This window comes from Oncorhynchus mykiss, chromosome 20 (assembly GCF_013265735.2).
Source record: "Oncorhynchus mykiss isolate Arlee chromosome 20, USDA_OmykA_1.1, whole genome shotgun sequence".
Taxonomy (NCBI): Eukaryota; Metazoa; Chordata; class Actinopteri; order Salmoniformes; family Salmonidae; genus Oncorhynchus; species Oncorhynchus mykiss.
The window spans coordinates 27,698,632-27,726,328 of NC_048584.1; positions in this window are offsets into that span (position 1 = coordinate 27,698,632).

The window sequence follows — 27,697 nt, forward strand, 5'->3', positions numbered from 1 at the left end:
ACATCAATATCAGCAATATCAATATTTGGGATTTGTTTAACAGTCTGTTTTGTCGGATGGCGTTCTTTTTATATATTTTTTTTAGTATTACACCAAATGTAATTGTGATTATTGTAATGATTTTGCTTAACTTAAGTGGGAAGTTTTGAAGGGAAGATTAATTTGACATGTCTATCAAATAACTCCCTTTCAATTTGAATCACAAATGATGTTGTTTGTAGTAGATCTTGGCTTTCACTAGCTCCTCAGGCCACATTGCTGGCAGGCCCCAATGGCGGCACGAGAAAAGAGGCTATTGGTGTGAACACACAGTGTTTACTCTCCTCTGGCACTAGGGCATGGACAGGGCTGAAAGAGAACCAGAGAAGAGGCGCAGAGGCAGGGCCAGTGGGGCGCCTCATCACTCTCTCCACACTTCTGCTGTCATGCTCTTTGTGTGGGGAGCATTACTCAGACTCCAGGCTGCAGGCTCCCAGGTAACTGGAGTCTGTGGGGAGCGCGGCTGTGGCCCGCAGAGACTGGCTTTTGTTCACACTAGAAGAATCAGGCTACCTTACTTTTATCTGGCACCCCCAACATCAGTCAAACATAGGAGGCAACAACTTTAATGGAACTCTGTTTGTCTTTGCACATAAGGTATTTACATCCATTCTAGTGCCTTACTGATGCCTTGATGGAAGGGTTTAACACTTTTAATTTGTGAAATTCCATCTGCAAATGTACCCACCTAAAGAAAAACTTTCATTAGTCATGAAATGAAACGTCAATTTGATAATAAATAATGAGAAAGAAAACGGTTTATTGTAGCTGAGAACTGTCAAGGAGAGATCAAAGTAATACTGTAGCTGCATAGCCAAACCCTTGAAGACTTACTGTATTGATCGTGTTTGCTATTCTTTCCAAATCAGAGACATTTCGTGTTGTTTTGATAATGTGTTGACTTGCAACAAGTTATCATATTCCATCAAGGCGACAGAGAGAAACCATCTAATGACAGGGTACAACTTCCTTTTCAGTTTTCTGCAATGACAAGGCAGCACTTTGTTTGGTAAAATACTTTGTGAGTCAGTATGGATTTTAATGACTTTCTGTCTCATGATTTTTTCATACCTTCTCATTTACTTTCATTGACTGTTCAAATTGATATAAAAAAGCTTACCCCCCGGTGTCAAAGCATATAGAAAACACAATTGAATAAACAAAGAAGGAACATGTTAAATGTTTCTTTAGTATCAAGCTGTGTTTTTTAAATGTTTGTTTTCCAGACATCATTCGCCTTGTAATTAACTTTGCCTTAATTCACTTCAAGCAATTCTATATCCTTTTTCATTACCTTGACTGTTGCAAAGATTTAACTTTATTTCACATTTTTAAAGTGCAAAATTACTTTTCCTTTCCGTCATGTATTATGAACTTCTAAAGAAAGTGAAAAGTTCAATTCCCCAACATCACTGTTTTCTTAGGTAATCAACCTAAAGCAGAACAACACTGAATATTTAATGATGAAGGTGTTGGACATGACAATTATGAGCTTAGCATTTGTAAAAGAGGAGTGCATTTGGTCAAGGATTTATCACTCTGGGCCAGACTGACTGGTTAAGTGCCATCACGACGTTACTGGGGACTGTCCTGTCCATCGTCCTATTTTAACACCTCGTTAGGGGGAATGAGAATAATTTACCCAGCAGCCTCGTCGGCCTGACTACATGGGCATGGTCTTCGGCTCCGGTCTCCACAGAGAAACAGTGTGGAGTGGTCAGTGCGGGCCTGACCTATAACCCCTGCCTGTCATGCCGACCATCAGGTCAACAGTTGGTCCACAGAGCACGAGGGGCTGGCCTTTCTGTTGGTGTCAGGAGGCGCTGCCTGATATTATCACAGGGTAATTAAGCAGTGTCTGCAGGTCAATGTAGACAAATAAATCATACTGATAGTTTAAACGCTGCCGCTCAATGCCCCTGATTGAGCAAAAACAAGGGAGCCGTCCCATGCTTGTTACTGCCTCGCTTGAGGTCCACCAGGGCGCTCACATTACATCCCCAAAAGCAGCAAGTGGGAAAGCTTTGTGAAGGATCAAAAGCTGTGCAAAGAGACATGAGCCTTAATTGTTCAACTTTATTTTTAAGATAAAGGCGGACGGGGCATCAATTTAGCCTGTCTTTATTAGAGAACAAAGCCGAATGGGCTAACAGAATGCTAATTGGCAGAGGGATGATGAAAGTGATGTGGATTACAACATCAGAGGAGATATGGGTTTTTGATCAGGTTGCACATACAATATAAGCACTTGCTCTCATTTTCTCAGACTTAAGCACAGCTATTCTGCAATATACTGTATCACAAATAACATGGTCATATCACATGTTTGTTGGAAGAACAACTTAATATTCTTTGTTTTTATTAATTGATTTAACAAAGTTGCTATGCATATGGTCTATATCAAATGGCCTGTACAGTTGTTAAAGGCCCAGTGCAGTTAAAAACCTGATTGTCCTGTGTTTTGTATATTTTTCCACACTATGAGGTTGGAATAATATTGTGAAAATGCCATTTTAGTGTAGGAGTAGTTTGAAAAGACCGCCTGAAATTTCAGCTTGATTTGGTGGGATGGAGTTTTGGCCTGCCCACTCAGACCACTGCCAGACAGTCATAGCAGAATTCTTGTTTGAGAAATTGCTCTTTGCTAAGTAGTTATGTTTGTTCTTTTTTTTTAACCATTTTATTTGAAAATAATCACAGTAAGGTACTTCCTTGTTACCCAGAAATGATTTGATACTGAAATATTATTATTATTATTTGTATTTTTTATTTAACCTCTATTTAACTAGGCAAGTCAGTTAAGAACAAATTCTTATTTACAATGAGGGCCATTGAACAGTGGGCGAACTGCCTTGTTCAGGAGCAGAACGACAGATTTTTACCTTGTAGCTCGGCGATTCGATCTAGAAACCTTTCGGTTACTGGCCCAACGCTCTAACCACTAGGCTATAAAACAGCTGTGTTGGACCTTTAAATGACAATGAGAAGCATATGATGGTGGTATAAAGCTGCTTTACTGGAATTACTTTAATTCTGAGATTCCTAAACTTTCTTACTACACATTTTTGGAAGCAATAGCCTACTGTACATATAAATAGTATAGTTTTGGTTGGCTCTGAGTACTATTTCTATATTAAGTATTGAAAATAAACTCCCAAAAGAGATAACTAAGTAATCCCCCAAAATAGTTATGGGTGAGAAAGTAACCACAATTAATTTGAATGTGTTACTTTATAAATATAATAAATAAGCAAACAAAAAAGTCAATTACGTGGTACCTAGCTGCCATAATACATTTCTGATTCACATACACACTGAATTTGCTGTGGGATAGAGTAACTGCATATGGAAATCAAATTGGAAAGCAAAATCATCAAAAGGCTGCATTTGACTGCAATAAAGTTGCATATGGTCCCTGACAAATAAAATAATGAAAATGTTTGGATGGATGACATCCAAATACCAAGACAGTCACTGAATATGACCGTTTATAAAGATATTGTTTCTGGTATATCTTACAAAATACTTGTATTCTGGTATCATAGTATTAACTGTATTTTTTTTTAAAGAAGAAAGCTAACCAGTATGCTACTACTGTTAAGTAACCAGTTTAACTAAATCAAAGTGGAGGAGAAAGGCTTTTCCCACAACATGTCTGACATAAATATATTCTTTTTTGAAAATGTCCTATTTGAAAGGCATCCATAAGTTAAGTGGGCTTCCTTTTGGTCTGCCTAATGGCTAGTCTGAGGAGATGAAGGAAGAGCCTATACCATGTCAAATCGGCCTTTCTATCCAGGGTCAGGACATTCTGTCTGGGTCCACTCGCATCTCTGCCTCAGAAGTTTTCCCATTCACTAACACAATGTAACTGTCAGTTCCTGCGTCCACTGGCTCCAGCACTCACAGGGCAACACAATATTTCACAGCACCAAACAATCGCCTGTCTGCCCGGACTAACCATATGGTTACTATGGGGCGCAATATTGACACACATCACTAATTATTCATAGAAAGGGAACTGAACAGAGGTGGCATCCCAGGTCCCTATTCTGTCACAGCTTTGTACCTCTGAGTCTGAGATTCTATTTGGGACATATTAAAAAGACCATTCCGATTCACAGTGCCTTCAGAAAGTTTTCAACCACTTGACTTTTGCCACATGTTGTTGTGTTACAGCCTGAATTTAAAATGTATTAAATTTAGATTTTTTTGGTCACTGGCCAACACACAATACCCCATAATGTCAAAGTGGAATTATGTTTTTATTTTATTTTTTACAAATTAATGAAAAATGTTTATCTGAAATGTCTTGAGTCTAAGTATTCAGCCCTTTTATGACAAACCTAAATAAGTTCAGGAGTACAAATGTGCGTAACAAGCCACATAATTAGTTGCATGGACTCACTGTGTGTGCAATAATAGTGTTTAACATGCTTTTTGAATGACTACCTCATCTCTGTACCCCACACATACAATTATCTGTAAGGTCCCTCAGTCGAGCAGTTCATTTCAAACACAGATTGAACCTCAAAGACCAGGGAGGTTTTCCAATGCCTCGCAAAGAAGTTGACCTATTGGTAGATGGGTAAAAAAAAAAAGCAGACATTGAATATACCTTTGAGCATGGTGAAATAATTAATTACACTTTGGATGGTGTATCAATACACCCAGTCACTACAAAGATACAGGCGTGCTTCCTAACTCAGTTGCCAGAGAGGAAGGAAACTGCTTAGGGATTTCACCGTAAGGTCAATGCTGACTTTAAAACAGTTAAAGGAGAAAACTGAGGATGGATCAACAACATTGTAGTTACTCCACAATACGAACCTAATTTGTAGAGTGAAAAAAAGGAAGCCTCTAGAATAAAAATAGTAAAAAACATGCATCCTGTTTGCAAATAAGGTGCTAAAGTAAAACTGCAAGAAATGTGGCAAAGAAATTACCTAATTGTCCTAAATACAAAGTGTTATGTTTGGGGAAAATCCAGCACAACACATCACTAAGTACCACTCATCATAATTTCAAGCATGGTGTTGGCTGCATCATGTTATGGGTATGCTTGTCATCGGCAAGGACTAGGGAGTTTTTTTTATGATAAAAATAAATGGAAAAGAGTTAAATACAGGCAAAATCCTAGAGGAAAACCTGGTTCAGTCTGCTTTCCAACAGACACTGTATCATGCCCTGATCTGTTCCATCTGTCACCGTGATTGTCTCCACCCCTTCCAGGTGTCGCTAATTTTCCCCAGTGTAGTTATCCCTGTGTTTCCTGTCTCTCTGTGCCTGTTCATCTTGTATGTTTAGTCAAGTCAACCAGCGTGTTTTTCCCGTACTCCTTTTGATATTCTCTTTTGATAGTCTTCCCGGTTTTGACTCCTGATGGACTCTGGACTACTTTCCCGCCTGCCTGATTATCCTGCCTGCCCTGATCTTGATTCTGCCTGCCCTTTGGTACCTTTTGGACTCTGAACTGGCTTTGACCCTTTTGCCTGTCCACGACCATTCTCTTGCCTTACCCTATTGGATTAGTAAATATTATAAGACTCCCACCATCTGCCTCCTGTGTCTGCATCTGGGTCTCGCCTTGTGTCATAATGGTACGAACTGGCCATGACAGACCCAGCAGACTTGGACCAGCTCCGACAAGCTGTCTCCCTGCAGGGAGCCACCATTGGGAGACATCAGGAGTTGCTACAGGGCCTTTTGGAAGGGCTCAGTTCCTTGACGGAATGCCACGACCATGGGTTAAAGGCTATTATGGAGCAAATCAGAGAGTTAGCTCAGACTGTCTGCCACCTCTGAAAAACCCCAATCACCCAGTATTTTTTTCCGCTATCTGTGGTGAGTTTGAACAGCCTATCCCGACTCCCCGCGAACCCCAATTACCTCCTCCAGAGCGATATTCGGGGAATCCTGGTGCCTGCCGGGGTTTTCTTTGTCAGTGCTCGCTTATGTTTGAGCTACAGCCATCTTCGTTTTTTTCAGACCGATCGAATATGGCGTATATTATTACTCTAAAAGTTTTTGAGTGTCCGGGAGAAAGGCGGCCAGCAAACTGCTTGACTTACGTCAAAACTCTGACAGTGTGGCAGACGACGCGGTGGACTTTCGCACGTTTGCCTCCAAGAGTGCCTGGAATCTGGAGTATCTTTTCAATTATTTTCTGCACAGATTATTTGAGGAGGTAAAGGATGAGCTAGCTGCTCGGGAACTGCCGGTGGACCTCAACTCTCTTATCGCCTTAACCATTAAAATTGATGGACGCCTAAGGGAATGCAAGAGTGAAAGGAGGTCTGGTCTCGGGCACACTCGTGCACCCGATATGGCGCGTTCACCTCCTATGGAATTCAGAAGTATCCAAAGGCAGCTCTTCCGAGAGGCGTTGAAGTCACCCGAGCTCGCTCGTGAATCTATGACGGGTGAGTTGGATACTCCTGAGCCTATGCAGTTGGGAAGACCTAGGCTATCAGTTTGCTTACCAGTACTATTGTGAGTCAGACTGGGAGTTCCCTAATTCCCATCACCCGCACACCCCTTTTTGCTCTTGTGCTGTGGGGAGACTATTCTAAGTCTCTCCGAGTGCCCATTGACTCTGGGGCTGATGAATGTCTTATGGATGCCACAATAGCTTCGGAGTTTGGTATTCCCACTCAGCCTCTCTCTGTGCCCATGGATGCTAGGGCACTGGACGGCCGCTCTATAGGGGAAGTCACCCATAGTACTGTGCCCGTTCAATTATGGGTTTCTGGTAACCACAGTGAGACAATACAGTTCCTTCTCATTGCGTCTCCCCACGTTCCGGTTCCAGATACGCGAAGGGGATGAGTGGAAGACAGCCTTCAACACAGCCAGTGGACATTATGAGAATGAGGTCATGCCATTTGTATTCACCACTGTCTTCCAGGCTTTGGTCAATGATGTGCTCCGGGACATGCTAAACCGATTTGTGTTCGTCTACCTGGACGACATCCTGTTTTTTTTCCGATCTGCCCAAGAACATGTACTCCATGTCAGACAGGTAATTCAGCACCTCCTGGAGAATCAATTGTTCATGAAAGCCGAGAAGTGTGAGTTCCACCGTTCTTCTATCACCTTTCTGGGATATGTCACTGCTGAGGGCAATGTTCAGATGGATCCTGGAAAGGTGAAAGCAGTGGTGGATTGGACTCAACCAACTTCCAGGGTGCAGTTGCAAATGTTTCTTGGTTTTGCAAACTTCTACCGCCGTTTCATTCGAGATTACAGCACCCTGGCGGCCCCCCTCTCGGCACTCACCTCCCCCAAGGTACCGTTCAAATGGTCTCCAGCTGTTGACAAAGCCTTTGTGGACCTGAAGCATCAGTTCACAGCAGCATCCATCCGGACCCCTCGCGTCAATTTGTGGTGGAAGTGGATGCTTCCTGACAATAAGAATTTGTTCTTAACTGACTTGTCTAGTTTAAAAAAAATATTGGTCTTGCTATACATCTTAGTGAACCACTGGGCCGATACGACAACATCATTTTAAGTATCTTGTATTCCCATGTGCTAATTCCCAACACTGTAAACGCTGGACACACTATTCCAACACATGCTCATTTACTCAGAACCCCTTTTGGCCCCAGTTGGTATTTTGGCCTCAATTGGTATTAATAAGGGACCTAACGTCTGTCAGGAAAACATTCCCCACGCCATTACACCACCAGCCTGTACCGTTGTCACCAGGCAGGATGGGGCCATGGACTTTTCCACTCCTCAATTGTCCAGAGTTGTTGATTACGTGCCAACTGGAGCCTCTTGTGTTTTGCTAATAGGAGTGGAACCTGGTGTGGTTGTCTGCGGCAATAGCCGATCCGTAACAAGGACCGACAAGTTGTGCATTCCAAGATGCCGTTCTGCACACCACTATTGTACTGCACTGTTATTTGCCTGTTTTGCATGTTAGCTTACATGATTCTTGCCATTCTCCTTCGACCTCTCATCAACAAGCTGTTGGATGTTTTTTGTTTGTCGCACCATTCTCAGTAAACCCTAGACACTGTCATACGTGAAAAGCCCAGGAGACCGGCCGTTGCTTAGGTCACTTGTTTTGCCAATTCTAACGTTCAATTTAATAATAACTGAATGCCTTGATGCCTGTCTGCCTGCTTTATATAAAAAGCCATGGACACATGACCCACTCACTGTCTGTAGGAGCTAACCATTTTCGTGAACGGGTTGGTGTACCTAACAAACTGAGTGTAAATTGGGAGTAATTGTTATTTAGTTATTAGTGATGATGGTGAACAGTCCACTCTCCACAATAGAACATTTGGTAGATGCGGTTATTAAGATGTCACTTGTCTGATTTTAACTCTTGGCGTGTGTTTAATATCTAATTAATATGATACTCTTTGTATTTGCATGGATTTTAATTACTGCCCAGTTGATTTTACCCTTATGAGGGCACTGTGTGTTTTAACTTTGTGAGCAGCTTGCATTACTGATATATCACAGCTGAGTATGCCACCGTGTAAAATAAGAATAGCTAAATTAAAGGCCTTTATTGCATCAGTAAGTTGGATAATTGCTTGCTGCCTGTTGTAGTGTGAAATTGTTCTGAGATTGTGTAATTGGGCTCCAAACCTTGTCTATTATTATTTTTACCTACTGCAAAACGTTTCTAAGACAACGGAAACAGATTTGCCATTACATTCTTTGTGGGAACTTTTCTTTATTATCTGTTTATTTCAAACCTTTTTTGTTGTCATTGAAGTTTTTCTCACAACATCTGTACAATTCACAGAGAATAAGTTCACATTTCCCTTGCTTGAAAGTGAACTGTGTATATCTGCTATCTCTGTAAGGCTTTGTCCCGGCAGCCCCTGCCTGACCCCCTATGAGGTCGGAAAATCCACTGGTCCATCAGCCCATGACAGACCCATGTGGAGCCAGACTGCATCAGACCACTCAAATGTAGAAAATAGTAAAAAAGAAAGAAAAACCCTTGAATGAGTAAATGTGTCCAAATATTTGACTGGTACAGTATATCTATAAACTGTGTGTGTGTATGTATATATATATATATATATATATATATATATAATATATATGTATATATTTGTATTTATTTATTTCTTTAAACTTTATTTAACTAGGCTAGTCAGTTAAGAACAAAATCTTATTTACAATGATGGCCTACCTCGGCCAAACCCGGACGACGCTGGGCCAATTGTGCGCCGCCCTATGGGACTCCCAATCACGGCCGGATGTGATGCAGCCTGGAAATATACAGTACTAGTCAAAAGTTTAGACACTCCTACTCATTCAAGGGTTTTTTCTTTATTTGTACTATTTTCTACATTGTAGAATAATAGTGAGACATCAAAACTATGAAATAACACATGGAATCATATGGTAACCAAAAAAGTGTGAACAAATCAAAATATAGTTTATAACTAGCCACCCTTTGCCTTGATGACAGCTTTACACACTCTTGGCATTCTCTCAATCAGCTTCACCTGGAATGCTTTTCCAACAGTCTTGAAGGAGTTCCCACATATGCTGAGCACTTGTTGGCTGCTTTTCCTTCACTCTGTGGTCCAACTCATCCCAAACCATCTCAATTGGGTTGAGGTCGGGGGATTGTGGAGGCCAGGTCATCTGATGCAGCACTCCCTCACTCTCCTTCTTGGTCAAATAGCCCTTACACCGCCTGGAGATCTGTTGGGTCATTGTCCTGTTGAAAAACAAATGATAGTTCCACTAAGCACAAACCAGGTGGGATGGCATATCGCTGCAGAATGCTGTGGTAGCCATGCTGGTAAAGTGTGCCTTGAATTCTAAATAACTCACAGACAGTATCACCCGCATAGCACCATCACACCTCCTCCTCCATGCTTCACGTGGGAACCACACATGCGGAGATCATCCGTTCAACTGAAACAAAAACAAGGAGGTTGGAACCAAAGATCTCAAATCTAGACTCATCAGACCAAAGGACAGATTTACATGGGTCGAATGCCCATTGCTTTGTTTCTTGGCCCAAGCAAGTCTCTTCTTCATGTCATTTTTATTTAACCTGGCAAGTCAGTTAAGAACAAATTCTTATTTACAATGACAGCCAACACCGGCCAAACCCATACAACATTAGGTAAATTGTGCACCGCCCTATGGGGCTCCCAATCACGGCCAGTGCCTTAGACCACTGCGCCACTTGAGAGCCCTTCCTTCAGTAATAATTTCTTTGCATCAATTTAACTATGAAGACCCAATTCACGCAGTTTCCTCTGAACAGTTGATGTTGAGATGTGTCTGGTACTTGAACTCGGTGAAGCATTTATTTGGGCTGCAATTTCTGAGGCTTGTAACTCTAATGAACTTATCCTCTGCCGCAGAGGTAACTCTGGTTCTTCCTTTCTTGTGGTGGTCCTCATGAAGGCCAGTTTCATAATAGCTCTTGATGGTTTTTGAGACTGCACTTAAAGAAATTGTCAAAGTTCTTGAAATTTTCCGGATTGTCTGACCTTCATGTCTTAAAGTAATGATGGACTGTCATTTATCTTTACTTATTTGAGCTGTTCTTGCCATAATATGGACTTAGCCCTATTTGGTAAAAGACCATCTTCTGTATACCACCCTACCTTGCCACAACACAACTGATTGGCTCAAACACATTAAGAAGGAAATAATTTCCACAAATTAACTTTTAACAAGGCACACCTGTTAATTGAATTTTTTTATTTTATTTTTTTATTTCACCTTTATTTAACCAGGTAGGCAAGTTGAGAACAAGTTCTCATTTACAATTGCGACCTGGCCAAGATAAAGCAAAGCAGTTCGACACATACAGCAACACAGAGTCACACATGGAGTAAAACAAACATACAGTCAATAATACAGTAGAAAAATAAGTCTATATACAATGTGAGCAAATGAGGTGAGATAAGGGAGGCAAAGGCAAAAAAAAAAGGCCATGGTGGCGAAGTAAATACAACATAGCAAGTAAAACACTGGCATGGTAGATTTGCAGTGAAAGAAAAGTAGAGATAGATATAATGGGGTGCAAAAGAGCAAAATAAATAAATACAGTAGGGGGGAGGTAGTTGTTTGGGCTAAATTATAGATGGGCTATGTACAGGTGCAGTAATCTGTGAGCTGCTCTGACAGCTGGTGCTTAAAGCAGTTTCCAGTTTCAGAGATTTTTGTAGTTTGTTCCAGTCATTGGCAGCAGAGAACTGGAAGGAGAGGTGGCCAAAGGAAGAATTGGTTTTGGGGGTGACCAGAGAGATATACCTGCTGGAGCGTGTGCTACAGGTGGGTGCTGCTATGGTGACCAGCGAGCTGAGATAAGAGGGGACTTTACCTAGCAGGGTCTTGTAGATGACCTGGAGCCAGTGGGTTTGGCGACTAGTATGAAGTGAGGGCCAGCCAATGAGAACGTACAGGTCGCAGTGATTGGTAGTATATGAGGCTTTGGTGACAAAACGGATGGCACTGTGATAGACTGCATCCAATTTATTGAGTAGGGTATTGGAGGCTATTTTGTAAATTACATCGCCGAAGTCGAGGATCGGTAGGATGGTCAGTTTTACAAGGGTATGTTTGGCAGCATGAGTGAAGGATGCTTTGTTGCGAAATAGGAAGCCAATTCTAGATTTAACTTTGGATTGGAGATGTTTGATATGAGTCTGGAAGGAGAGTTTACAGTCTAACCAGACACCTAGGTATTTGTAGTTGTCCACATATTCTAAGTCCGAACCGTCCAGAGTAGTGATGTTGGACGGGCGGGCAGATGCGGGCAGTGATCGGTTGAAGAGCATGCATTTAGTTTTACTTTACAGAATGGTGTCGTCTGCGTAGAGGTGGATCAGAGACTCACCAGCAGCAAGAGCGACATCATTGATGTATACAGAGAAGAGAGTTGGTCCAAGAATTGAAACCTGTGGCATCCCCATAGAGACTGCCAGAGGCCCGGACAACAGGCCCTCTGATTTGACAAACTGAACTCTATCAGAGAAGTAGTTGGTGAACCAGCGAGTCAATCATTTGAGAAACCAAGGCTATCGAGTGCCGATGAGGATGTGGTGATTGACAGAGTCGAAAGCCTTGGCCAGGTCAATGAATACGGCTGCACAGTATTGTTTCTTACCGATGGCGGTAAAGATATCGTTTAGGACCTTGAGCATGGCTGAGGTGCACCCCACAAATGCGCCACACAAATGCATTCCAGGTGACTACCACATGAAGGTGGTTGAGAGAATGCCAAGAGTGTGTGAAGCTGTCATCAAGGCAAAGGGTGGCTACTTTGAAGAATCTTGAAAAACCCTGGAATGAGTAGATGTGTCCAAACTTTTGACCGGTACTGTATATATATATGTATGTGATGGGATGTATAGACAATATGGACAGTATGTGGATAGAATATGTAGTATATCTGAAGAAAAGTATATGTACAGTAATAGTTAAATAGGATATTTAACACAACAGGCATGTCTGACGCCGAATAAGAAAGACAGTTATTTCCTACTTCACTCATGTTCTATTTTATTTTTGCAACAAAAAAAAAGATGGTGTAGTTCCAGTAGTTAACTACACCGCTGCATGGCAAAAAAAAAAGTTATTATCTCCTGAAATCACTACCTAGATTTGAATTTAGTTCACTACTCCCCAACACTGGACCCCTCAGCAGCCAGGATGAGTGACACCCTTTCACTCCATGCCTTACTCAAAGGGTAGAGACCCTTAACTGTAACTTGATAAGTGTTGAGCAGGATGCGTTCATACAGGGAGGAGCATGGCCCCTCTGAACTGTAGGGGTTCCTCTTCACTCAGCTACTGTCCTAAGCCAACCCTTACGTGGAGGAATGTTGATATGTCCTGACCAGTGGTGGAAAAAGTACCCAATTGTCATTCTTGACTAAAAGTAAAGATTCCTTAAAAGATAATGACTCAAGTAAAAGTGAAAGTCACCCGGTAAAATACTACTTGAGTAAAAGTCTAAAAGTATCTGGTTTAAAATGTACTTAAGTATCAAAAGTAAAAGGATAAATAATTTATATTAAGCAAACCAGACGGCACGATTTTCTTGATTTTTTAATTAATGGATAGCCAGGGGCACACTTCAACACTCAGACATCATTTACAAATGCAGCATGTGTGTTTAGTGAATCTGCCAGATCAGAGGCAGTAGGGATAACCGGGGATATTCTCTTGATAAGTGCGTGAAATAGACATTTTTCCTGTCCTGCTAAGCATTCAAAATGTAACTAGTACTTTTGGGTGTCAAGGAAAATGTTAGGAGTAAAAAATACATGATTTTCTTTAGGAATGTAGTGGAGTAAAAGTAAAATTTGGCAAAAATTTAAACTGTGAAGTACCAATACAGCAAAGTACTTTAAATTATTTTTACTTAAGTACTTTACACCACTGGTCCTGACTGGAGGTACTGCTAGGAGATGTGTGAGTCTCACTGCTGATCTGGCAACCCAGCTCACCACCAAGGAGAAGTTAGCTTGTTGGCAGAGGGTGAAGGTGCCCACAGCTCCAGATGTTGGTTTGGTGCAGATTTTCCTCAGGGCCGTGTGATGCTGGGCGCCACATCTGTCCAGGCAGAAACGGGCCATATTGCATCCCATCTGCCGAGTGGACTCAGTGTGGGCACAACCCTGCACAAGAACAGGGCCATTTCAATAAATGCCATAAATATTGTAATTCATAGGCATGAAACAGCAGGTTTTTAATACTGCTTTGAGAATGGAGAGAGCCTCAACCTTTGGCAGCTGAGAACCATGCCGCTTCTGTCGCTCTGGTGGCGATGCTAAACATTTGCCTTCGATTCTTCAGGAAACCTGGCGGTACCAAAAAAATCCATGTCTCTCTCATGTCTCGTCCCAAGTAAAATAGAGCACAGGGCCAAGGGGATAGTATTAATATGAATGTCACCCCTGTCCCAATGTGACATCGGGGAAATTGACTTCGTAGCCCTGTGCTGTTCTCAGCCATATGCTGATGTTTTTATATTCCAGAAAAATGAGTTGAGGGACTCGTAAAGTTTCTTAAACTCTGAATTATACCCTGATGCAGCGGGATGAACGGAGCCTTCTGTCGCGCTGCAAAGACTTTTAAGTGGAAGACATTTCTCCTTTGGAAGGGAACTAGATGTGGCATTGTCCCAGCTTATCTATTTTTCATGCCTTTATCTGCACTTGTACTTTAATTAGGTAGTAAACATAGTTATACATCCCAGGGAAGGAGGGAACTTTCCTCGTGCTAAAGTTATGCTGATATACACTTTTTAGATGTTGAGTAGTTTTGATGACCTTGCATTCAAGGTGCCGTAAGTTAGTGCAACATTAGTCTCTGTCTACTATCTCATCTTCTCCTCACAGTTTATTTCCAGCAGGGTTAGAGCTATTCAACTCACGTGGTTTCCCAGACCTGAATCCCTGATTAGATGGCAAGAATGAAAACCAGAAGTGTTTTGGCCCACCAGGAGCAGAATTGAATTGTCCTGCTTTGGGGAAGGCATTGTATTGATAAAGAATCCATATCATACCCTACTGTATACAATGTACCATGGCCCATGGGGCAAAGCCTTCATAATGTAACTCTCTCTCTCTCTCTCTCTCTCTCTCTCTCTCTCTCTCGGAATAGGTGAGACCAATCCAAGTAGGCAAGTAGGACTAAACCCTGTCCTTCCAGTCAGCCAGCCAGACTGTAATAGGGTGTTTGCTTTGTGAAACCATATCCAGGGTGAGTCTGTAAGACCACAGTTAGGGTCCAGAGAAGGGTGCCACACCCAGACACCCTGCACAGCAGCCGCGGCGGCCATAACTTGATGACTTTAAGCTGTGTCATTGCTCAAACCGTTCCCTGGGTTCTCAATCAGCACGGTTATGTAAGTCGTCAGATTTTTTAAACGCGGCGCTTCAATATCATTTGTAACAGATTATCTCTCCTTGCGCGGGCTGACAGATGCTTGGTCCAGCTGGTGGAGAAAAACTTTATAGCCCAGTTGGAACGAGGGTCCTTACACCCTCTACAATGTTGGCCACCATTGCCTTTTTTAATGAGTCACGAATTGCCTGTTTATCTTCTGCTCCCTGCTGTTTCGGCATTTTCCCTTCCAGAACAATCCCAGAAACACATGCTGGTACAGACGCAGGAGCAATGTGTGGAGACTTGGAGCCAAATTGTTACAAGGAACAAAGTTTTTTTTTCTTGAGCATAAAAAAAAGAGGGATCACATGTTCGCTAATAAAACAGCATTTCAAATGTTCATTGTGACCCCGGCAATATGGTCACCCAGAGAAAGCTGGACCAATCTGAAGCCTCAACAAACACATAAATGACTCTATAATTGGTGCGCTTTGTTTATCATGTGCTGGCTCTGCTGAAGCTACGCTAAACACTTTGTGTAATGGCGCTACATTATGACAACACATGGCTCTAGCAAAAGAGACCAAAATTGGCAAAGTGATGAAAAGTAGCAGGTGGTGTTGACAATTTTGTTTGAAAAAGTTATGGTGACTACAGATAATAGAAGTCTTGAGCCCAACGTCAGTGTTGCCATCTGACCGAGGGAAGGGTCCGCATTGCTATTAGCAATAAGCCTGGGTTTGTACAGACAAAACAAGTTGGAAAGGTATCAAATATAGCTAGCTGACACAGAAGGGGGCTTTGTAGCCTCTGTAGATTAACCAGTGGATATTCTCAAAGCTGTCCATTCATTTGCATTCATCATACCTTTTTAATCTAAGAGGTTGAGTTCATTAAAGGAGGAACAGGTGGCAGAAACAACTGTTTTCCCTTCTTGAAAACTTTGCTAAATAATTTACTGAAACATTTGGCTACCAAGTCAGTTGAATTATCCATTCCTCTGCTTTTTGTGACAATTTTGTTTTATATTTCATATTTTTTAATGGATAGTGGCTTCCATAAACACTTACATGGATTTATAGAGAAAACAAGGCAACAGTAAACATGTCGTCCCCCACAAATGATGTAGTGCCCCCTCGGGTCAATTGAGATATCACGTGTGACTAACACATTTCAATTCATTACTATAGCTCCCACCTTTGGCCAATAGGTGTAATTTTGTAAATGCCGGATCCCTATGGCAAGACGCATCATTCACCCAAGTTTAATCAAAATGTGCCCAGTGCTTTCTGAGATATCACATGTCACTAACGTACTTGTACGGACGAACGGAAACAGATTCACAGTCCCCTCCCCAATTTCCTAATTGTAGTGGTATTAGCTAACAGTATTCATGTGGCCATCAGGTTGGATAAACTGTATTTATTTGTAAACTGGGTGGTTTGATCCCTGAATGCTGATTGGCTAACAGCCATGGTATATCAGACCGTATACCATGGGTATGACAAAACATTTATTTTTACTGCTCTAATTACATTGGTAACCAATTTATAATAGCAATAGGGCACCTCAGGGGTTTATGATATATTGCCAATATACCACAGCTAAAGACTGTGTCCAGACACTCCGCGTTACCTCGTACTAAGAACAGACCTTAGCCGTGGTACATTGGCCACATAACACACCTCCTCGGGCCATAATGCTTAATTATCCTATGGTCTCTCCAGTGTCTTGATTAACCCTGCATTGTGAATAGGAAGTATTTTTTTGCAACAATCACCTTTTCAATGGCTTGAAATGGCCAAAGGTTTATGATAATACTCTTACAACAATACACATGTGGCCCAAAGGAAATAGCAGGCCTAACCCATGATGTCCAGTATGGCCCATCTGTGTTACAGAATGCCCCAGATCTTTGCCATACTGTGTCGCTCTAAAGAGAGTGAATTACAATCCCTGAAGAACTGACTAAATATCCCTGGAATCTTGGCAGGGGAGAGCTATAGCACAGCACCGTGAAATTCTTATTCTGCGATTGTCCCTTTTGTGGGGAACGACAAGGTTAGGTTTTGCATTCTTTTCCTTGTACAGGTCACTGCGGCAGAGGCGGCCAAGTAGAAAAGATCCTTGTGGGGGAAACAATGGCAAAAGCCACCCCATAAATGTCTCTCCTTCACTATCGCCCCATTGACTCCATGATTCCCTACCAAGATGTCAGTGTTAGACCAGCTCTCTTTAAAACAGCTTAATTAGCTGAAAGCCGAGCGATGTCTAAGCATTTGTGCTGAAATAAAAAAGAAAGAGCCAAAAGCATCCCTCTCCCCCTCGCATTGTCCCTGTGCTGTCTCTTGACAGAAATCTTGGTTTCTGCGAAAGGGAATACAAATAAAACAACATTCCTTCCTGTCAGAATGAACTGCCTGACAACAGAATGCGGAGTGATATAGGAAGTCCTCCGGTTTATTCACCACTCTCTCATGAGGAATTCAAACAATCCTTTATCTAATGAGAAATTGTTGGTGTTTAAAAAATAATTTAAACTGTATGATGAAATAGCATGAAAAATAGAAATTCGCAATTAGTTTTATCACAATAAATGTAATTGCTTAGCTAGTCTATCCATGCAGTTGATATGACAATGAGCATTAGAGGCCAGAACAGTAGTTACATAAGCAAGTTATTTTTGTGCATGTAATGTACTATACATTTCACTGAGGTCTGATTACTTCTGCAATCAAGATAAGATTTTGCCCTAGATGTTTAAAAAATGTTTTCCATGATAATCTGAGTCCCTGGTGTGAGTTAGACATCTAGAGACTTGTTGGGGAGGCCCTGATCGAGAGGTACAGTGTTGTCCACTGCAAGTTCTTTGAACCTCATTCCTTTTCAAATTTGACCCCCATCATTTTTTTATTCCTCTTTCACTTAAAAAAAAAATGGAAACAGATTGATTCTCATGTGAACACAGCTGAAGCGAGGACCCTGGCCTTCCAGCCCGCTTTGAACCTCCAGCCGCCCTGTTTACTGGTGTTTTGTTTTCCTCCATGTGAAGATTAACCGTGGAAATCAGAAAACAAACTCCCATTCAGTGGGCCATGTCAAAGGTGAGCGCCAGCCTATAGTGTAGCCGTGGAACTGACACCACCCCTCGGTTTAGCCGGGCCCATTCCCAACTATCCCTTGGTCTCCGTGGTGATGTACCTGGCCGCTGTGGCTTTAAGTGTATCTTGTTTGTGTGGGAATGGCCCAAAGGACACTTTGTCATTGTGATGAATGGGGATGGTGCTCTCTGTGGCAGCTAAACAATGGACCCATGTGCAGAGGAGGGGAACTTCCAGTCAGGCTCTGAGTGACGTGTCTTCATGTCTCCAGTTTCAGCTCTCACTCATCAATGATTTGTATTTTCTTTGATATTTTCAACGGTAGAGAATGAAATCAAATCAAATTGTATTTGTCAAATGTGCGTAATACAACAGGTGTAGACTTTAATGTGAAATGCTTACTTACGAGCCCTTTTCCAACAATGCAGAGTTAAAAGTAAGAAAAATTAGCAAAAATGGAAATGGTGACACAATAAAATATCAATAACGAGACTATATACAAGGAGTACCAGTACCGAATCAATGTGTAGGGGTACAAAGTAGTTGAGGTAATTGAGGTAATATGTACATGTATGTAGGTAAAAGTGACTAGGCAATCAGGATATATTTAACAGAGTAGTGTGTGTGTGTGTGTGTGTGTGTGTGTGTGTGTGTGTGTGTGTGTGTGTGTGTGTGTGTGTGTGTGTGTGTGTGTGTGTGTGTGTGTGTGTGTGTGTGTGTGTGTGTGTGTGTGTGTGTGTGTGTGTGTGTGTGTGTGTGTGTGTGTGTGTGTGTGTGTTGTAGTGTCAATGTAGTATGTGTGTGTGTGTGTGTGTGTGTATGTTGTAGTGTCAGTGTAGTATGTTTGAGTGTGTAGGTAGAGTCCAGTGAGTGTGCATAGAGCTGGTGCAAGAGAATCAGAGGGGACTAAGCTTGCACCCCTGAAGGGCCACTTTGTTGAGGGTCAGCATAGTGGATTTGTTATTGCTTACCCTCACCACCTGGGGGAAGCCCGTCAGGAAGTCCAGAAGCATTGATTTCGAGGACAGCATACGATCAGCTCAGTAGAGACAACTACTTCACAAATCCACAGGTTCCACTATCATATAATACTGTATTATGTTAATATTCGCCTCATTCTTAATCAGGGGCTAAGCCAAGATTAAGGCACTCTCACTTAAAATGCTATTTCATTGGTAGTCATTTGAAAAATGTGTATTGCTTGGATGTTTGAGGGTTATTTAAAGCCCTTAAATTGAATGTCAGCTATACCGACCAGTTAAATTATGAGTCTCAACACTTAAGCACTTCTCTTGACCTTTTCAGTGAAGTTTAGAGAACTTTTTTTTGTTTTCCCCTATTCTTAGATTAAAAGGAATGCAATGAATTGCATTTTTGAAGATTCTTACCTTGCTTTGATGACCAATCCGATACATTTCTTGGAAGCAATGTTGTTCAAGCATGAAGTTCAGCCTTAGGGCAGCAATGTGTTACTTTGCCAGTATTGTCAATTTTCTGACTGCCAAAAGATATAAAGCCCACATAACTTATTTTTTTAACAACCGCGGGTACTGAGAGCTCTTTGGACGGAACCATACTTAACCCTCATGTGGCAGACCACCCGCCAGTGTCTGAGTCTCAGACTGACCATTCATAAGTGGCACTGAGACCTAACTGAATATGATATAGAGCAGGCTCTCAGACGGCACTGCAAAGGCGAGGTGGAGATTTATGAACTACAGAACCCAAACATCTTTAGAATATGTGTTGTATGGTTCCAGACAAAGCCTCCTTAGGCCACAATGAGAGTGCATCATAAATTGCCTTGTATTTGAGGTAGAGGGTTTTATATGGAAGCTCCCACATACTAAATCCCTGTGGTTCCCAGGTTAAGTCCCTCTGAGGGCCTTGGGAAACTTGTGTAAACGTTGTCTTTAAAGGGACTTTGATGTCATGAGCTAGATTTCCATACAATTGGCGACAGATTTTCATGCGAATATTCAAAAATCTGCATAGAAACAATATGTGCATTTTCCCACCAGAGATGTGTTTCCATCAAATTGACATATCTGCACACTGTTGACTAGAGCGCACACATAGAATATATGATGGTTATTATATAAATATTTGTGCATAAAAGCATTTCCAGTGACATTTCTTGCATAATACATTTTACTGACAAAAAAAAATCCCACCTTGTCTAGTGTATTTTGATTTGTGGACATCAGGCCTGTCACGAATGTACTACTCAGATAAAAAGGTTGGATGGAAACCTGGTTAGTGTTTGCAATGAATTTTGAAATGTTCCAACTTTTTGTCACCATAGAACTAGTGACTAAAATATTTTACCACAATTTGTATGTATTTAAATATTATTGTTCTGATAAAAATATTGTAAGCATTTTCTGAAGCATAACATTTTGTAAAGAAGATATTCATGATGATATGGATGGAGTTCTATCAAGAAAGTTGACACAATAAAGCAGTTGGTAATCGTTTTACTTTAAATACTAAAAGTGTAGCAGAGTATAGTTTTGTTTTTTGGAGGGGGGGGGGGGCAAATAAATTCAATCAAAAATGTACATGAGGTGAACAATATTTTATAGAGAGCCAATGATATACACTCACCAGTCCCCAAGTGTTAACAGACTGAAAACTGGCATTTGTTGACCCAGCATTTGTTGACAGCCTAAAGCTGTTTATGGGAGGCATCCAAACCCACACTTTCTCCCCCAAAAACCACCACATTGTTTCATCCCCACTGTGTCGCCCTCAGATGACCTTTCCCTGATGACCCTAAATGACTAAAAAGTTGCTGGACAATCACAGTGGATTAATAATTATTTGAGCCTCATGGGGAAAGGACTGTGGCTTCACTAAAACACAGCCAGGTTAGGTCAGCACATGCCAACGTTGATAGATTGACTCAGGCCAATCCTCTTTTAGGTTGCCATCAAAGCCAGGCAGGTAGAGTGATACCCCTGTGACTGATGAGCTCCCATGTTGTGCCCTTGACTGTGTGGGAATGGGAACAAACAGATAGGGGACAAACAAAGGCCATGCTCTTCCTCCTAGCCTATTAATTAAAAAGTCCAGTCCACAATGGATATCTGCAGATCAGAGGGAATGTGTAAGCCTTCTCCCTTTAAGTCCTATTGTTACATAGTGCGCCGTGGAAGCATACTGATGGCTACTTGTCTTAAGGATCGTAACCTGGACATTCATATTTACTCTTTTGTGCATTTTAAGCACCGTCTCAAGTGGTTGAAATACTACTAGACCTGTCAACTATATAATATCTTTGATGAGGCTGCGCGACCTAGTCCCGCCACCCCCCGGATGCCTGTTTACCAGAACTAAACAACCAAATCACGCTCTGGGCATGTATTACTATACCTATGATGTAGCCTACATCTCTGCCTCATATTTCTGAACAGCTGAACTAAAAACCCAGAAGCGATTTGAATGAACATTCCAAAAAGATGTTGGCTATATTTTGGAGGCTAATTTAGGATATAGAACAGGGCTATACCCTTACGGGGGCCAGATGTAAAAAAAAAATTAAAAAAATATTGAAAGGTTCATTGCAGGGGGGCTGGACATTTTCCACATGCGATTATTCTTCGGAAGAATTGTATAAAAAAAGCAAAGCACGCACACCAATTTAGCTACTTATTATATGTTGCTAAACATAATAAGAGACAACCAACGTGAGTCAAGTTGCATCCAAAAAAATGTGGTTACCATTGAAAAGGAAAAAGCGCAATGCTCTCTCACCATTTATTTCCATTTTTTTTGTTACTATTAAACGGTTCTTAAAAGTAATTAGATCATTTTAAAATCATCTGAAAACTAAGCATCTCAATAAGTAACACCAAATATATGTCAAATCACGTAATGCCAAATTAATGCCAGTATGCTAGTATGCTTTGAATTCATTTTCCTCAGTCATTAGGTGCATTTTATGTCACAGTCCCTTCTAAGGGGGGAACACCCCCCTATCCACATCGATGGAACAGTAGTGGAGAGGGTAGCAAGTTTTAAGTTCCTCGGCATACACATCACAGACAAACTGAATTGGTCCACTCACACAGACAGCATTGTGAAGAAGGCGCAGCAGCGCCTCTTCAACCTCAGGAGGCTGAAGAAATTCGGCTTGTCACCAAAAGCACTCACTAACTTCTACAGATGCACAATCGAGAGCATCCTGGCGGGCTGTATCACCGCCTGGTACGGCAACTGCTCCGCCCTCAACCGTAAGGCTCTCCAGAGGGTAGTGAGGTCTGCACAACGCATCACCGGGGGCAAACTACCTGCCCTCCAGGACACCTACACCACCCGATGTCACAGGAAGGCCATAAAGATCATCAAGGACATCAACCACCCGAGCCACTGCCTGTTCACCCCGCTATCATCCAGAAGGCGAGGTCAGTACAGGTGCATCAAAGCTGGGACCGAGAGACTGAAAAACAGCTTCTATCTCAAGGCCATCAGACTGTTAAACAGCCACCACTAACATTGAGTGGCTGCTGCCAACACACTGACACTGACTCAACTCCAGCCACTTTAATAATGGGAATTGATGGGAAATGATGTAAATATATCACTAGCCACTTTAAACAATGCTACCTTATATAATGTTACTTACCCTACATTATTCATCTCATATGCATACGTATATACTGTACTCTATATCATCGACTGTATCCTTATGTAATACATGTATCACTAGCCACTTTAACTATGCCACTTTGTTTACATACTCATCTCATATGTATATACTGTACTCGATACCATCTACTGTATCTTGCCTATGCTGCTCTGTACCATCACTCATTCATATATCCTTATGTACATATTCTTTATCCCCTTACACTGTGTACAAGACAGTAGTTTTGGAATTGTTAGTTAGATTACTTGTTGGTTATTACTGCATTGTCGGAACTAGAAGCACAAGCATTTCGCTACACTCGCATTAACATCTGCTAACCATGTGTATGTGACAAATAAAATTTGATTTGATTTGATTTAAGGAGTACGGTATGCACGTGTTCCTGAGAATCTTAGCTTTCAGGAATGGGGTCAAAAGCACTAGAAACCACACTAAAGACCAGTGGTTCCCAAACCTTTTCACTCAGGCCTCTCTTCCAGCATTGGGGAAAATCCAGCATGTCCAGTGATCCTGCCGACCAGCCGAGTCAGAGGAGCTGTTTATTAAGCTAGGGGGGGTTTCTTGAGGGCTTGAACGCAGCCCGCGACGCCATTAACCATTGTGGCTGGGACAGCAGATTGTCTCAGGCTTGTGGCTGTCTAGATCCCTGCTGTTTGTTGTTTTTGTTTTCAATCTTCCCTGTGACCTGCCCTGTCTGGAACTATGAGGAGTAACAGTGTAGCCTACGTTGCTACCGTGATAAAAACCAAAGCCGGCAGGAGTACCGTTGAGGTCAGTGGTGTCTCTCTATCACAGGTGAAGGATCTTTTAAACAAACAAAACGAGCTCAACAAGCATTTACAGTCAAGTCTTCTGGGGTATGACGCTACAAACTTGGCAATACTGTATTTGGGGAGTTTTTCACATTCTTCTACGCAGATCCTATCAAGCTCTGTCAGGTTGGATGGGGAGCATAGCTGCACAGCTATTTTCAGGTCTCTCCAGAGATGTTCGATCGGATTCAAGTCCGGGCTCTGGCTAGGCCACTCAAGGACATTCAAAGACTTGTCCCGAAGCCACGCTTGCGTTGTCTTGGTTGTGTGCTTAGGGTCATTTAGGTGCCTTTTGGCAAGCGTGCTGTTATGTGTCTTTTACTGAGGAGTGGCTTCCGTCTGGCCACTCTAGCATAAAAGCCTGATTGGAGGAGTGCTGCAGAGATGGTTGTCTTTCTGGAAGGTTCTCCCATCTCCACAGAGGAACTCTGGAGCTCTGTCAGAGTGACCATTGGGTTCTTGGTCACCTCCCCGACCAAGGACCTGACCCCAATTGCTCTGTTTGGCCAGGCGCTTAGTATCTTAGTGGTTCCAAAGTTCTTCCATTTTAGAATGATATCTCTGCAGGCCACTGTGTTCTTGTTACCCTTCCCCAGATATGTGCCTCTACACAATCCTGTCTCGGAACTCTACGGACAAATCCTGGGTTTTTGCTCTGACATGCACAAGACCTTGTGTTCCTTTCCAAATCATGTCCAATCAATTGAATTTACCACAGGTGGACTCCAATCATGTTGTAGAAACATCTCAAGGATGATCAATGGAAACAGGATGCACCTGAGCTCAATTTTGAGTCTCATAGCATAGCAAATACCTATGTAAATAAAAAATATATATTTTACCTTTATTTAACTAGGCAAGTTATTCCTAGGTAGTTAAGCTGTTATTTTCAATGACGGCTTAGGAACAGTGGGTCAACTGCCTTGTTCAGTCAGGGGAAGAAGATTTTTACTTTGTCAGCTCAGGGATTCGATCTTGCAACCTTTCGGTTACAAGTCCAACGCACTAACCACTAGGCTACCTGCCGCCCCTCCAAATAAATAAGGTATTTCTGTTTTATACTTTTAATACAATTGCTAAAATTTCTCTAAACCTGTTTTCACTTTGTCATTATGGGTTATTGTGTGTAGATCGCGAGGAATTTATTTTTATTTTATCAATTTTAGAATAAGGCTGTAATGTAATAAAATGTGGAAAAAGTCAAGGGGTCTGAATACTTTCCAAATGCATTGTATCTTCTTCAAGAGGACTATACTGAAGCTGTGCGCCAGGAGAGAAAAATAACTGATCCCAGTCATGAAAGCTCCCAGAGCACGTGGGGACATTGCTTACGTCCGCTATGACAGGCTCATTGTACACCCTCCCTCCCAGAATCCTGGAAGGGATGAGAGAGACAAACCTATGGGTTCCTAACTTCAACCCCGCAGCACACACACACTTACACACATCAACTGATTAATGTACTGCTGAAAGTCTTTTTTTATCTTGCTTTGTTTGCTCTTCCATATTATGTCTATCTCTGATACACTACCCAGGAAAGGGCTGAAAATAGTCCATATGAATATATGTAGCCTTAGAAATAAAGTTCATGAAATCAATAACTTGCTAACATCAGATAACATTAATATATTAGTCATTTCTGAGACTCACTTAGATAACTAATTTGATGATACGGCAGTAGCAATACAATGATATAATATCTATAGAAGAGACAGGAATGCTTATGGGGGATGTGTGGCTGTATATACTCAGAGCCATATCCCTATAATGCCTAGAGAAGATATTTTGTCAAGTGTTATTGAAGTGTTGTGGTTACAGGTTCACCTGGCACATCTAAAGCCTTTTCTTTTGGGGTGTTGCTATAGGCCACCAAGTGCTAACAGTCAGTATCTAAATAATATGTGTGACATTCTTGATAGTGTGTGTGATGTAAACAGAGAGGTATACTTTCTTCTGGGACCTGAATATTGACTGGTTTTCATCAAGCTGTCATCTCAAGAGGAAGCTTCTTACTGTTACAAGTGCCTGTAATCTGGTTCACGTTGTTAATCAACTTACCGGGGTGTTTACAATCACTACAGGAACAAGATCATCCACATGTGTTGATGACATTTTTACTAATAGCGTAGAACTTTGTTCTTAAGCTGTATCTGTCCCCATTGGATGCAGTGTCATAGTATAGTGGCTATTTCCAGGAAAGTCAAAGTTCCAACAGCTGGGCCTAAAATAGTGTATCAAACCAAATATTTTGAGATCAAACTAAATATTTTGCTGTGACTCTTATGTGGATGATGTTAAAAATATTTTTGGGTCTGTTGTGATTAATAAGGAGCATCCAGATGCTGGACTTTATGAATTTATGAAATGTCTTCTTCCAATTATTGATAAACATGCACCTGACTGGCTGACTTACTGCAAATTGAGAAATGATGTGACTAAACTCAACAAAAAGAAGAAGAAACTGTATTATGAAGCCAAGATCAATGATATAAAGAATGATGGGAAAAAAATGAAATTATGGGCAGAAAGACAAATTCAACTCTTTCATCGAATCAGATGGCTTATTCATCACAAAACCATTTGATCTTGCCAATTATTTTAATGATTACTTCATTGTCAAAGTGGCAAACTTAGGTAGGAAATGCCAACAACAAACAGTAAGCCATCATAGTCATGCATTAAAAAAATTAATAATGAAAGAAAAGCATTGTAAGTTAACATTATCGATCAATAATGACAAACATCCTGGCATTGACAACTTAGATGGAAAGCTACTGAGGATGGTAACTGACTCTATAGCCTCTCCTATCTTTAATCTGAGCCTAGAGGAAAGTCTTTGTCCTCAGGCCTGGAAGGAAGCCAATGGGACTCCCAATCATGCCCGGTTGTGATACAGCCTGGATTCGAACCAGGGTGTCTGTAGTGACGTGTCAAGCACTGTGATGCAGTACCTTAGACCCCCGTGCCGCTCAGGAGCTTGCTGATAGCTCTTAGCAAACTGTTGGAAAAAATGGTGTTTGACCAAAAACAGTGGTATTTCTTTGTAAACAAATAAACAACTGACTTTCAGCATGCTTATAGAGAAGGGCACTCAACTCATGTAGTGCACTGAAACAAATGACTGATGATTGGTTGAAATAAATTGATAACAAGATGATTGTGGGAGCTGTACTGTTAGATTTCAGTGCAGCCTTTGATATTATTGATCATAACATGTTGTTGAGAAAACGCATGTATTGTGGCTTTTCAACCTCTGCCATGTTGTTGATTCAGAGCTATCTAATAGAACTCAGAGGGTTTAACTTTAATGGAAGCTTCTCTAATGTCAGACATGTAGTGTGGTGTACTGCAGGGCAGCTCTAACAAAGAGTTGCAGTCTGTTTTGGAATGGGTGGCCAGTAATAAACTGGTCCTGAACATCTCTAAAATTAAGAGCATTGTATTTGGTACAAATCATTCCCTAAGTTCTAGACCTCAGCTGAATCTGGTAATGAATGATGTGGCTGTTGAACAAGTTGAGGAGACTAAATTACTTGGCGTTACCTTAAATTGTAAACTGTCATGGTCAAAACATATAGATTCAATGGTTGTAAAGATGGGGAGAGGTCTGTCCCTAATTAAGAGATGCTCTGCTTTTTTGACACCACAAAGCAAGTCCTGTAGGCTCTAGTTTTATCTAATCTTGATTATTGTCCAATCATATGGTCAAGTCCTGCAAAGAATGATCTAGTTAAGCTGCAGCTGGCTCAGAACAAAGCGGCACATCTTGCTCTTCATTGTAATCAAAAGGCTAATATTAATATTAATGCTATGCAGTTGAGGAAAGACTGACTGCGTCACTTCTTGTTTTTATAAGAAACATTAATGTGTTGGAAATTCCAAATAGTTTGCCATGTCAACTTACACACAGCACTGACACACACACTTACCCCACCAGACATGCCACCAGGGCTCTTTTCACAGTCCCCAAGTCAAGGAAAATTCAAGGAAACGTACAGTATTATACAAGGTTATGAATGCATGGAACTCCCTTCCATCTTATATAGCGCAACTGAACAGCAAACCTGGCAACATCTCACAGCACAACGCCTCTCCCCCATGTGACCTACTTGTTGTGTGTATGTACCGACATGTATGTGTAACTGATGCACACACACTACACGCTAATGTTTTTAAATGTATGTAAATTGTAGTCTTTTGTCTGTTATGTCTTTTTCGTTATGTGTCAGACCCCAGTAAGACTAGCTGTCGCC